The 13,595-nt window shown below is 40.3% G+C and overlaps 1 long non-coding RNA gene across 1 annotated transcript in view; it reads right to left on the reverse strand.

Annotated features, from left to right (window-relative positions):
- The window catches only part of LOC144455824 (uncharacterized), a 358,020-nt gene that overhangs the window by 96,255 nt on the left and 248,170 nt on the right, over positions 1-13,595 (reverse strand). Inside the window, exon 7 of the long non-coding RNA XR_013484618.1 lies at positions 580-672. This is a non-coding gene — a long non-coding RNA (uncharacterized LOC144455824). The remainder of the gene's footprint in view (positions 1-579; positions 673-13,595) is intronic.

Raw genomic sequence — 13,595 nt, forward strand, 5'->3', positions numbered from 1 at the left:
TACAGGTTTGTTGTAAGGCTCAAATGAGATTGCGTATGTAAAATGTTTTGCAAACTTTAAAGAATTAGATGCCAGTTATTATTATTTTAATTATTATTAGTAACTGTTGTCTATCCCTCAGCATATCTTATACAGTATTAGGCTCAAAGCATGTACTTTACAAGTATTTGCTGAAGTGACCTGAATAAATTGGTTTATCAGATTGACTAGCCTGGCCCCCTACCAAGGCCCTGTGGGAATGTAACAGAGTACTTTGCATGGTGATTTTCAATGGTGATTTTATAAAATTTTATAAAAACAAAGAAACAAAAACAAAAAATCCAACTCTGGCTACCACAATTTGGGGGTGCACAAATGGATTCAGATAAAAGAAGAATGAACTGGAAACTCAAGCCACTTGTGGGCTTTTGCCCTCAACAAAACTATCCTATGGCTTTTTAACTGGTCCTGAGCCAACATGTTCTACATCCATCACAAGAAAGAGCCTTGGGTCCTTTGGAGCAAGAGTATCACAGAATAAAACAAGTGTCATGTGGCCCAGCCTTTTCTTTTGACAAAGGAGGAAGTGAAGTGACTTACCCAACCAAGGTCACATGCATGAACTTCTGAACACTCATCAGCATTAGACTTCTGATCCTGCCATGGCTAATCCATTGCCAGTCAGAAGATGGCCTTGGCAAAGAACAGTAAATAGGAACAGATTTAAAATAATGGTCACTTACTTACACCTTCTTCTTAAGTAATTCCTTTTCTTAGGTCCTATTCTTTTTTAAAATATAAATTTCTTATTTATTTTAAACAAACTTTTTAAAGTTTCAAGTTTCAAATTTTCTCCCTCCCTCCTACACCTCACCCACCCAATGAGAAGGCAAGGAATAGAATATCACTTGCACGTGAAATCATGCAAAGCATATTTCCGTATTAGCGACATCATAAAAAATAAAGCAAGAAAATTATACTTCAACTTGCAGAGTTCATCAGTTCTCTCTCTGGAGATAACTAGCATATTTTTCATCCTAAGTCCTTTGGAATTGTCTTAGATCATTGTATTTATCAGAGCAGCCAAGTCTTTGACAGCTGATCATCATTATAACATTTCTGTTACTATCACACTGATCTCCCAGTTGTTCTTATTTCACTTTGCATCAGTTCATATAGGTCTTCCTTGTTTTTTTCTAAAACCACACCTCTTGTCATTTCTTAAAGCACAATAGTGTTCCATTGCAATCACATACCACAACCACAGCCATTCCCCAATTGATGGGCATCCCCTCAATTTCTAATTCTTCACTACTACAAAAATCTGCTATAAGTACTTTTTTACATATAGGACCTCCTTTTCCTTTTTCTTTAATATCTTTGGGATATATACCTAGCAATAGTATTGCTGGACCAAAGAGTATACATAGTCTTATAGCCTTTTGGGCATAGCTCCAAATTGTTCTCCAGAATGTTTGAACCAATTTACAATCCCACTAACAGCTTATTATCTATTAAATGCCTATATAATGTACCTATTTTCCTTCAGCCCCTCCAGCATTTGTCATTTCTAATAGGTGTGAGATGGTACCTTGGAGCTGTTTTAATTTGCATTTCTCTAATTAATAGTGATTTAGAGCATTTTTTCATATGACTATAGATAGCTTTTATTTCTTCTCCTGAAAACAGCCTGTTTATATCCTTTGACCATTTATAAATTAGGGAATAGTTCCTATTTTTATACATTTGACTCAGTTCCCTATATATTTGAGGAATGAAGACTTTATCAGAGAAACTTGCTGCAAACTTTTTTGATATTGCTTCATTGTCTATGCTACCTTTCAGCAAAATGTAATTTCCCTGATTAACTCTTTTAATTAGGTCAAGTTTTGCTTTTGCTTTGTCTGAGGTTGTGATTGCCATCCCTGCCCTTTTCACATCAGTTGAAGCATAACAGATTCTGCTTTAGCCCTTTATTTTAACTGTGTATGTGTTTCTGTTTCAACTGTGTGTCTTGTAAACAGCATATTGCTGGATTCTGGTTTCTAATCCACTCTATCTGCTTCCGTTTTATAGGTGAGCTCATCCCATTCACATTCACAGTTATGATTACTAACTGTGGATTTCCATCATCCTATTTTCTTCAGTTTATTCTTCTGTCTCTCTTTTTATCCTGTCCCTCCTCACTGCCTCCCTGAATCAGCTGTCTCTTTTATCCCTCCCCCCATTTCTTATCCTCTTTCCCTCCTACTTCCCTCAGATAGATTTCTACACCCAACTGAATGTGGGTGTGGTTCAAAGAGGGAAGAATATATACATACATATATATAAAATATAGAAAAATATATTATAAATTTATTTGAATTCAAATTAATTTATATAAATAGGAATGATCCCCTAATTATATATAAAATATAGAATATAGAAAATATATAGAATATACATGTACATACATATGCACATTATATATGTGTGTATATGTATAAGTATGTATGTCTATATATACACACACATATATTCTTCCTTGTGAACCAATTCCAATGAGAGCAAAGTTCAAGCACTGCCTGCCATTCCCCTCATTTTTCCCTCTTCTAGAAAAGTTCTTCCTTGTATGCCTTTTTTATGTGAGAAAAATATCCCTATTCTCCTGATCTCTAGGTGATTAAGCTGAAAAATTTCTCCTATTAATCGAGGGAATATTGCCCAGTGGGTGCTATCTCTGCATGTAGTAGGTGTTTGATAAAAGTTTGTTGAAATGAAATGAATTTAACTGATCAGGAATAAGAGACAAGAAATTCCCAGCTCTAGCCTGGAACTCTGCCACAGGCATGTTTGATGACCTTGGCCAGTTACTTATCTTATCTATGTATCATTTGCTCCCTCAGAATTAGGGTGGTTATGAAGATAAATGAGGAAGCATTTGTAAAGGCTTGGTGAGTTCCAAGGAGAAAGATGCTACTGTATTTAAATAAGAGAAAGTTCAGTGTAACACTCCTATGCCATAGGCAGATGAGCATGATTGTCCCCATTTTACTCCCTCCTAGAGATCAATAAAGTAGGCCTGGGAGTTGAGAGCTAAGTTTGGGGACCAAATCTTGAAATGCTATGTGATATTACATTGAACAAATCTCATTAGTGCTTTTTCCACTATTCTATGAGCATTTTCTCTTTGCTCTGTATTCTAAATGAGAGTTGTAGACAATCAATGTCCTCCACTAATTGGACCTTAGAATGGCCACTCAAGTTATTAGGAGTTTTTTTGGGGGTTGGGGGGGAAATGAATTATGGAATTTACCACAACTGTTTTCCAATATGAATTTATTTCACATCAAACTATTCTCTCCTCCCCAGCTTCCGCCGTCCCGCCATGATCCACATCGTCTCTTAAGTACCCAGTTCCTTCCTTTCTTCCCAGCCCTGCTGCCTGTCACATAGAAATCTGGTCAGATTTCACATCTGTTGAAAAAGTCACAAACACAGTAAGTACCCTACTTTCTTTGTTTTTGTCGCCTGAAGGAAAGGTTCTAAATAGAATGGAAGGTGGGAGGAGAAGTCAGACAATGTAGGAATTAGGTAGTTGAGCACAGGGAATTTGTATTTATTCTATATGTGTACATGAATATACACTTATTGTTTTCATCCATTAGACTGCAATCTCCTTGAGAGCAAGAATTGTTTCATTCTCTGCATTTGTAGCCCCAGTGCCTAGCTCAGTGCTGGCACAAAGTAGGTGCTCAATAAATGCTCATTGACTTGAATTAAACTGATTGGGCATGGGTCTGACACTGGCTGATCGCATCAAAATTATAACTTCATGAAGACTCCTGCCAGGTATGATTTAACATAACTCACTTTCCTCCCTAATTACAACCATAACTCACATTGTAATATGCAACATACTTTCCTTAAAATAACTCAAAGAAGTGGGTGGCACAAATATTAGTAACCCTCATTTTGTAGCTCCAGAAACCAAGGCTTAGAGAAGAGAATTGACTTGCCCGGCGTAACACAGCTAGGAAATTTCAGAGTCAGCCCACAAATCTGGGTCTGCTGTCTCCACGTCCAGGGCTCCTTCCCCTTATGTCACATTGCCTCTCGTTCAATTCCACAAGTATTTATGGAATAGCTAGTATGTGCCCTGGCATTATGCCAGTTGCCATAGAGCATGAAATAATTCAGTCAATTAACATATCTTAAGCACATAGTATGTGCCAGGCACTGTGCTAAGTGCTGGAGATACAAAGAAAGGGGCAGTTCCCACTCTCAAGGAGCTCACAGCCTAATGGGACAGACAATAGGCAAACAATCATGTACAAAAAGGCCATACAAAGGAAAAACTGGAAATACTCAAGATGCCTCCTACCCTCAGTAAGCTTATAATAATGATAAGTAACAGTTAAATAACATTTTACATATACTATCTTATTTAAGGGGCAGCTAGGTGGCACAGTGGATAGAGTGCTGGGCCTGAAGTCAGGAAGACTCATCTTCATGAGTTCAAATCCCATCTCAGACACTTATTAGCAGTGTGGCCTTAGGCAAGTCACTTAACCCCATTTGCCTCAGTTTCCTCATCTGTAAAATGAAATGGAGAAGGAAATGGCAAAACCACTCCAATATCTTTGCACATAAAACCCCAAATGGTGTTGCAAAGAGCCAGATGTGACTGAACAACAATTACATCTTATTTAAAACTCACAATGACAACCCTGTGAGCTAAGTAGCACAGGTATCATTTGGTATACCCATCTTATAGATAGCTCTACTTACCTGTTACTTCTGTCACAAATGACAGAGGTACAACTGAAACCCAGCCCTTCCCGGCTCTGAGTTCAGCACTCTTTTATCTTGCACCTTATAGGAAAATGCAAGACTTAACTGAATAGGAATCAAGCAACATTGGAGAACAGTACAAGGGTGTATAAACATGCTTTAGGAGTTCAGATAAGGAAGAGATCACTGTGACCTGGAGAAAAGAAGGAAGACTCAGAAAGAGAAGTGGAGGTGGAGGTCAGGGGAGGGGTTAGGGAAGTGTAACAGCACCAGCAAGAACCCAAACACTAGGTCTATCTTTTGACTTTGAAAGCCTTCAGGGCTTGCTGTATTTTTGGATCTGGTGTGGGGTTTCTGGGACTCTTGCCTAAATACCCTGAAGCAACCAAAATGAATATCAACTTTGAGAGACAAAGAGCAATAGAATTGTTTTTTCTGTGATTAAATTGTCTAGTTTATCTCATCCATCTGGTCCTGGCTGCTCTAAGCCACTCTGATCTCTAATCCCGTTGCCACTGGAGGGAAGAATTTCTAAAATGGGTGAAACTGGGAGAGAAAAGTGGTTATTTTGTGAAAGATGGGGATGAAGAGTGAGCAACTCTCGTTACCCCACAATTGGCCTAGAGAGACTGGCCATTAGTTGGAGCCCAACCAGACTTTGGGCAGGAAAAGTAAGACTGGTGAATAAAGTCATGATTTAAAGTGCATTAGGGCAACATAGCAGACTGTTTGTGTGAATATAATCAAAGCAAGGGGAAAAGATTTGGGAGAGAGACACCAAAGAAAACACAGAGAAAACCGCAGGTCCCAAGACAAGAATTGCCAGTTTCATAATAATGGGGTAGGTTGTGGTGCTAGTGTTTATAGCAGAAGACCCAGAGCCCTTTTGTGAGATGTAGCAGCTTTCTTTTGGTAGACGCAGGAAGACCAAATTGGGTTCTGGTGCCCTCCTCTGAAGGAGGAGAGCTTGTCAAGTCATTAGAGGTAAAAATGGCAGCAGCACGCTGCAACTCCAGGAGCGCTCGATTTGGAGGCAGAGGACCTGATCTTGAATTCTGACTCTACCTGACTCTACCCTAACTGTGACTTTGGGCAAATCACTTCTCTCTGGACCTCAGTTTCCTCTTCTATAAAATGAGGGGACTGGACAAGATAAACAGTAAGGTCCCTTTCACTTCTACATTTATTACAGGCAGCTAAGTGGTCCAGTGGATAGAGCACTAGACTTGAAGTCAGGAAAACCAGAATTCAAATCCTGCTTCAGATACTTGTTAACTGTGTGACCTTGGGCAAATCACTCAACCTTGCCTCTGTTTCCTCATCTGTAAGATAAGGATAATAGCAAGTACCTCCCAGGGTTATGCTGATGATCAAATAAGATATTGTAACATACTTAGCACAGTGCCTGCCACGTATTTCTGCTGTTGTTCAGTTGTATCTGACTCTTCGTGACTCTGTTTGGGGTTTTCTTGGCAGAGATATTGGAGTGGTTTGCCATTTCCTTCTCCAGCTCATTTTACAGATGAGGAACTGAGGTAAACACAGTTAAGTGATTTGCCCAGGGTCACACAGCTAGTATGGATCTGAGTCCAGATTTGAACTCATGGAGAGGAGTCTTCCTGACTACAGGCCCAGCACTTTACCCACTGTACCACCTAACTGCCCCACCTGGTACATAGTAGGTGCTTAATGTCGATTGGATTGAATTGAAATGAGAAAATATTTCTAAAGCCCTTACCACAGTGCCTGACAGTAGTACATATCCCTCCCTCCCTTCCCCACATTTGTTAAACCCAAGCAATCAACTGATTGTTTACTGGAACAAATTCAGGAGGACCTTGGCATCACTGAGCTATTCAAACTGACAATTAGAAGCGTTATAGAGTTCCAGAATTGAAGCAGGAGGTGCCCAGGAAGGAGGACCAAAATATACAGGCTCCATCGAAATCAGGCGTCTGGGCAAGGAAAAGATGGTAATGCATGTAGGCACAGGTACAATTTGGGATCTAGGCATCAACTCTGGGACTGCTGCAGAAAAGATATAAAAAACGGTGGGAGGAGGAAGTAGGAGGAATACCATGGAAAGGAGGATATTAGTGTCACCCCCCCCCCCCAATTTCAGCCTGCCTGTTGACATTCTATTCATTTTTTGACTTATGGATTCTGATCACCTCAATTACCAAGCACCATTCCAGAAGAATAGTAATGAAATGTACTAACCACCTTCCAACAGAGAGGTGATAGACTTGGGATATAGAATGAAACATTTATTGTTTGAACATGGCTAATGTGGCAATTTGTTTTACTAAATTATGCATATTTGTTATACAAGGTTCCTCTCCCCCCCTCCCCGTAGGGGTGGCTAGAAAGGAGAGAAAACAGATTTTTGTTCACTGAAACAAAATTTAATTAAAAAAACCCCCCTATTTTTCAAGGCCTATTCCAAATTCTACATCTTCTACGAAATATTCCCTGATCCTGTATCTCTAGCCACAACTCTCTAAACTTCCCTTTCTCTCAGCACTGCTACTGGAAGTGATCAGATCAATAATCTCAGTATACCATTTTATGTTTATATTTTTCTCATTTTTCATGCACTTGCCATACTCTAATTTGGATTACAGTTGTTATGTACATGCCTTATTGTCCCCTACTAGGCTCAGCATCTAGTAGGGACTTTTTCTTATCTTTGTTTCTGCTGTGGCAAGTAACAATAATAGCTAGCATTTTTATAGCACATTAAAGTTTGCAAAACCCTTTATAGCAATCTTGGGAGTTAGGGGCTATTATCTTCATTTTTACAGATGAGGAAACTGAGGCTAAGCAAAATTAAATAACTTGCCTATGATCACACAGCTACTGAGTAAATGAAGCAGTATTTGACCTGAAGTTTTTCTGATTCCACAGTACTCTATTAGCTGCCTTACACTTAAAAATATTTTTTTTTTCTTGGTTTGAGCCTATGTTTTCATCTGTGTAGGGTGTTCCTGGTATGGAAATTCCCATCACTGATGCATACTGGCAATTTTCCGTGTCACCCAGCCTTAGAGAGTTTCCCAGGGGAACTAAAAGCTTAAGTGATTATACAGACAGTATGTATCAGGGGCAGGCTTTGAACCTTGGTCTTCCTGACTTCAAGGTCAACCCCTAGGTACACTACCTCTCACCTTGTATATAGTAGGTTTCAATAAATGTTTATAGAACGAATGTATGAATAAACAGTACCTTTCTTCTCCTTTCTCAACAACTACCATGTTCAGTCAATGTAAATAGTAATTGTTTCTGTTTTGGCCAGAAACCCTGAGGGTCTTCCCTTCCCAAGATCAATTTTTTTTTTTACTAGGTAAAGAGGCCATTCTCTGCCTCATTTCTTATTACACCTTAATCACTGAATGTTAAGCTGAGTCAAAGTGAGACTTATTCAAGACCTCAGCTTGAAAAGGCCAAGGTCGGCCACTGCATCCCAGGCCATCTGCAGTCATCCTGCTCTGTATCTGGCCACTGGACCCAGATGTCTTTGCACGGCCCTCCCTCACTTAAATCCAATTCACTTGCATGCCATGGTGTCACCTCCCCGATGTCACAGTCCTCATTGAGAAGAAAGGACAAACAACAGCAACCACAACAACCATGTTCAAAGACCTCAAAGATTCTACATTAAGCAGACGTTTAGGGCATAAGGGTGACACTGCTATTTATAATTTGACAAAGGAAAGGAAAAAGAGGAACACAAATTTCAAGTAAGTACCTACTCTGTGGGTCAGGCACTGTGCTAAATGCTTTACAAATATTTTCTCTTTTGATCCTCACAACAAACTTGTGAGAGAGGTGTGGTTATGATTCCCATTTTACAGTTGAGGAAACTAAGGCAGATAGAAGTTAAGTGACTTGCCAAGGGTCACGCAGCCAGTAAGAATCTGAGCCTGGATTTGAACTCAAGTGTTCCTGATTCCAGGCTCAACACTTTATCCACTGTATCACTTACTTGCCTCAAGGATCCTTTTGGATCCTTGTGAAAATAGAGAGTTGACAGCAATGACTGGCATGATAAAGTTTTTCCTCATCAGTAAGTATACTCTGTTATCCCCCTTCATTCATGAAACATTTATTGAGTACCACTTAGCTAATTAATTCTAATTCAATAAACTATATTAGATGCTAGGTGTGAAACATCATCCCAGCCTTCAAAGGGTTTGTAATTTAGATGAGGATTGAAAGATTTCTTTGGAAGATGAATTAACTTCTGCATTGTCAGAATGAAAAACCTTATCTACTTCATTTCCCCCCAAAAGATAAAAAACTTCCCTGAAAATGCTTTCTGGTTCAGAGACAGAGGCTATAAAAGAAAAAAATGGGTACATCGTTAGCAGCTTGGATTGTTTTCTGATAGAAGGCTTGTTATACTCAGAGGAACTACTGAAGCTGAGGAGTATTCAAAGGAGGGGTCCTTGTCCTTGGACAGAAGTTGCTTCTACTGGTTCAAACTCATCTCAATAAAGCCCAAAGATTCTTCCATATTCATTGACTGTGCTAGGTTTTGCCCATATTAAATGTTGCTTGAAGTGCACAGACCTTTGGCTGGGACATGGAAATCATTTTCCTTAGCCAATATTTGTGATTCAGAGTTATAACTGTAATGTTCTTTGACCTGGGTTGGCAGCAATGGTCATTCCAGGATAGTGAAGCAGAGCAGTTTGGGACAATGTCAGCAATAAACATTTAAACACCTTCAGAGTACCAAGCTCTGGTCTAAGTGCTGGGGGAGATGCAAAGTTTAGATGAGCCATGGCCACATCCTCATGATGCTTAGTAGGGGGAGAAGCTTAAACAACCATAATACAGAAGACAGAAATAACTATGGTACAAAGTAGCCCAAGATAAATGCACAAGAGGTGAAAGCAAAGTCTGAGGAGAGAATGATCTTGACTAACCAGGGGGCAGGAGGTACAGCTAAAGAAAGTTTCATGAAGGGATATTCAAGGTGGATTTTAAAGAACAGCTAGGAATCCAACAGGATGAAACAGAAAACTTCAGGTCTGATTTCAGGTACACGGATCAAATTAGATGAAGGGGTTCCTTTGCAGAGGGGTGGATGCATCCTTCAGGATTACAGGACCATAGATTTTGAGCTGGAAGAAAACACTGAGGTCATCTGTAATCTGGCTCTTTCATTTTACAGATGAGGAAGATGAGGCCCAGAATAGCTAAATGACTTGCCCAAAGTCCCACAGGCAGTAAGGAACAGAGTCAGATTTGAAGCCACAGTGGTAGAAAGCTCCTAGCCAAGGGCGGGTCTTGGGTTTCTGTAGCCAGCTGTTGGCCTGCTGCTTCCAGCTGTTTAGGTAATACCTCCTTTCCCCATGAGCTCTTTCACATACATTCCTGACAGAAGCCAGAGGGTTTGTCTTCACTTTTCCCAGTTCCGGCGAAGACTCATTTATTTTGGGTCCTTCATGTGCCAAATCTGAAGGTGGTGGCTTTTCTCCCTGTTCAGTGAATAGGGCCATTATGGCACAGTATCATTTCTGATACCAAAACTGAGAAAAACTCTGAGTCCCAGCAATGAGTTTGAGTGTAATTTTTGAGAATCTGCTTCTCAGTTCCTTATCTGGTTACCTTTGTCTTTACTGTGCAGCTATTTCTGGGCTTTGAGAACCCTGTGGAAACTCCTTTTCCAAGAAATCAGCTAACCATTCAGTGACCATGTTTACTTAATCTTCTGTTTTCTAAAAGCACAAACAGTCATATCTGAAGGGGACCCAACGTCAGAGTTTTTCCAGCACGATTGTGGGTTCCTTGTAGGCTGTCTTTGTGTTTTCTTTATGGTGGAGCTGATTTGTCATGTTATCATGTTCCAGCTATGTTGACTAACCACCTCTCACTCTAAAACCTCGAAAGCTTGGGTCATCTTCCCCCTCTTTCTTCTGGAGTCTCTATGTTTAGCCTCCTTCCCCTCATCCCCTTCTTTAAGCCTTGTCTGTGGTCTGTGATGAAGTTTCAAACTCACCAACTGGAATCTGGAAAGTGGAGTGAGCCAAAGCTCAGCTTCCAGGAAGATATTCCAGCAGGTGGGATTGATCTTCCAGCCTTGCCTACCCTTGATTTTGCAACAGATTATTCTATGTCAACAAGTCTTGTTAATAGTCGACAAACATTTATTAAGTGCCTACTGTGTGCCAGGAACCGTTATAGCCCTTACAATGTCCCAAGCACTGTGCAAGTGCCACAGCGAGTTACTCCCTTGTCTACTTTGAAGATACTAAAAGGTTCCATTCTTTATGCACCATTAACAGCAGTCATCAGCCTCAATGGTAAGGATGGAAGGAAATGGAGTAAGAGCTTTCCCTTGCATTACCGACTCATTATTTGAAGAAAAGCTGTTCTATTTCATAAGTTTTCAGATATAATTTCAAATTGTTTTCCAGAATAGTTGGACAAGTCAATTCATATCTTCAACAACACATAGACCCTCAAACAGTTGTCACTTTTTTGTGAACTTTGCCAATTTAGATAAATGGATACACGTCATTGGGTTCTATCCTTCCCTTGGAGTCTAGAAAGGGTCTTTCTTTGAATCTTTCTGGAGAGAAGAGCTTCCCTTTGTTTGCCCTCTGAATTCAGAGAAATAAAGGATGTTAGAGCTGGAAAGGATCTTGGAGATCAGCTAGTCAATCATTTCCTTTGGGAAAATGAAGAAAATGACAAGAGAAGGGAGGTGATTAGCCCAAGGTCACAGAGGTGACCTTAGAAGTAGCGTCAGGTCTCCTGATTTTTAATTCCAGACATTGTCTGACATACCAATTTGTCTCCTTGAGGCCAAAAGCAAGTTTAGCTGAGGATAAGAATGAACTCTAAAGCACCCTATAAAGTAATTTTTGATCATCATGGTTATGGAAAACCATTTATTGAGTGTTTGATAGCACAGCATGATGCTAGGTTCTATACAAAGAGAACTGCACAGATAGAGCCCATCCCTTCTAGCAGATAACAATCTAAGATACATATGATCAGGACAGAAAGTCAAACAAAATACATCAAACCTGAGTGGACAATGAAGTCTTTGTGTACACTGGCTTAGCTTTAATGCCACCTCTTTCTTGAAGCCTCCATTAATACCTCCACTGCCAGGTAAAAATGACTCCTTTGATTTCAAAGTACTTTATATCCCTCCTTTAATAATAGCTAGCATTTATATAATGCTTTATGGTATCTCATTTGATCCTTAAAACAACTCTGAAGGGGCAGCTAGGTGGCGCAGTGAATAGAGCTCTGGCCTTGGAGTCAGAAGGACCTGAGTTCAAATACAGCCGCAGACACTTAATACTTACTAGCTGTGTGACCTTGGGCAAGTCACTTAACCCTGACTGCCTAAGCAAAACCAAAACCAAAACAAAAAAAACAACTCTGAGAAGTAGGTGCTCTCCACTTTGGAGTTAAATTTACTGATGAGGAAACTGAGGCTGAATGACTTGCCCAGGGTCACACAACTAGTGAGTATCTGAGGCAGAATTTGAACTCAGGTCTTCTTGAATCTAAGTCTCATGCTCTATACACTGGAGCCCTTACCTTTATACCTACTATCTCATCCTCATAATTGATAAGGGAGGAAGCAGGGCCTATGTCTTATTTCCCTTCTTATTTATCCCATGGGGGGATGGGGTGGTAAAGAGTATTCATATTATCAGAACTTAATAAATGTTTGTTGAATGAATGAGTAGATTGCCAAATAATCTTTTGGAAACTGAGTCCTAAGTCTTATAAAGGAGACTAAGCATTCACTAGTGCATTTGACTGCTCAAACTATCAAATAATCAGGACACTGCAGCAAACAAGAAACCACTGCTGTTTTTCAGATAGGAATGAATGAGCAGAACTGCTAAATGTGAAGTAATTTAAGCGCTTTTGATGTGTGGAGCCCTGTTGTAGGTACGGGGGGATACAAAGATGTCAGAAGACATGGCTTCTGCCTTGGTGGAGTGGAGTGTTTGGTGAATTGGGGGCCAAGATGCACCCAAATATCAGTGCACAAGAATGCTCCACATTTAAGAATGGTGCCTGTGAATTTTCTGGGAGAGAACCAGCAGAAAGGAAGCAGGAGCTGTCTTTGATACAAATGTACCCTCATGCATATAAGCAGCAAGATTGGCGCCTGTCTATGGTTGTTTTGAGTACACCGAGCCATGTTTCATAGCTAGCCAGCACAGAGATTCTGGGAAATATGCTGATGGATAGACAGGCTGATTTAATGTACAGCTTGGGTACTGACCTCGGAGGAAAGGTGGAGGTGAGTGACGGGGTGACAGAATGCCACAGAATTCTTGAGAAAAACAACAAGCCGTGAGGTCATTATTGTTGCCAGCACCATCACCCAGAAACAACAAACATTTACCAGACACCTACTACACACAGGGGCCCGTGCTGGCGGCTGGTATAATAATGATAATACTGGCTGATATTTATATAGCACTTTAAGATTTACAAAATGCTTTACAAAATCTTGATTCTCACAACAAACAACCCTATGAAGCAGGAGCTATTATTATCCCTGTGTTGTTGTTGTTCTGTTGTTTCAGTCACGTCCAACTCTTTGTGACCCCATTTGCGGTTTTCTTGGCAAAGATCCTGGAGTAGTTTGCCATTTCCTTCTCCAGCTCATTTGACAGATGAGGAAACTGAGGCAAACTGTGCTAAGTGACTTGCCCAGGTCACACAGCTAGAAAGTGTCTGAGGATAGATTTGAACTCAAGTGTTCCTGATTCCAAGCCTGCCTGGTGGTCTGTTCACTGTGTCACCTAGCTGCCCCCATCCCTATTCCACAGAGGAGAAAACGGAGAGATTTCAAG

This window comes from Phascolarctos cinereus, unplaced genomic scaffold (genome assembly GCF_003287225.1).
Source record: "Phascolarctos cinereus isolate Bilbo 61053 unplaced genomic scaffold, phaCin_HiC Scaffold_2;HRSCAF=192, whole genome shotgun sequence".
Lineage (NCBI taxonomy): Eukaryota > Metazoa > Chordata > Mammalia > Diprotodontia > Phascolarctidae > Phascolarctos > Phascolarctos cinereus.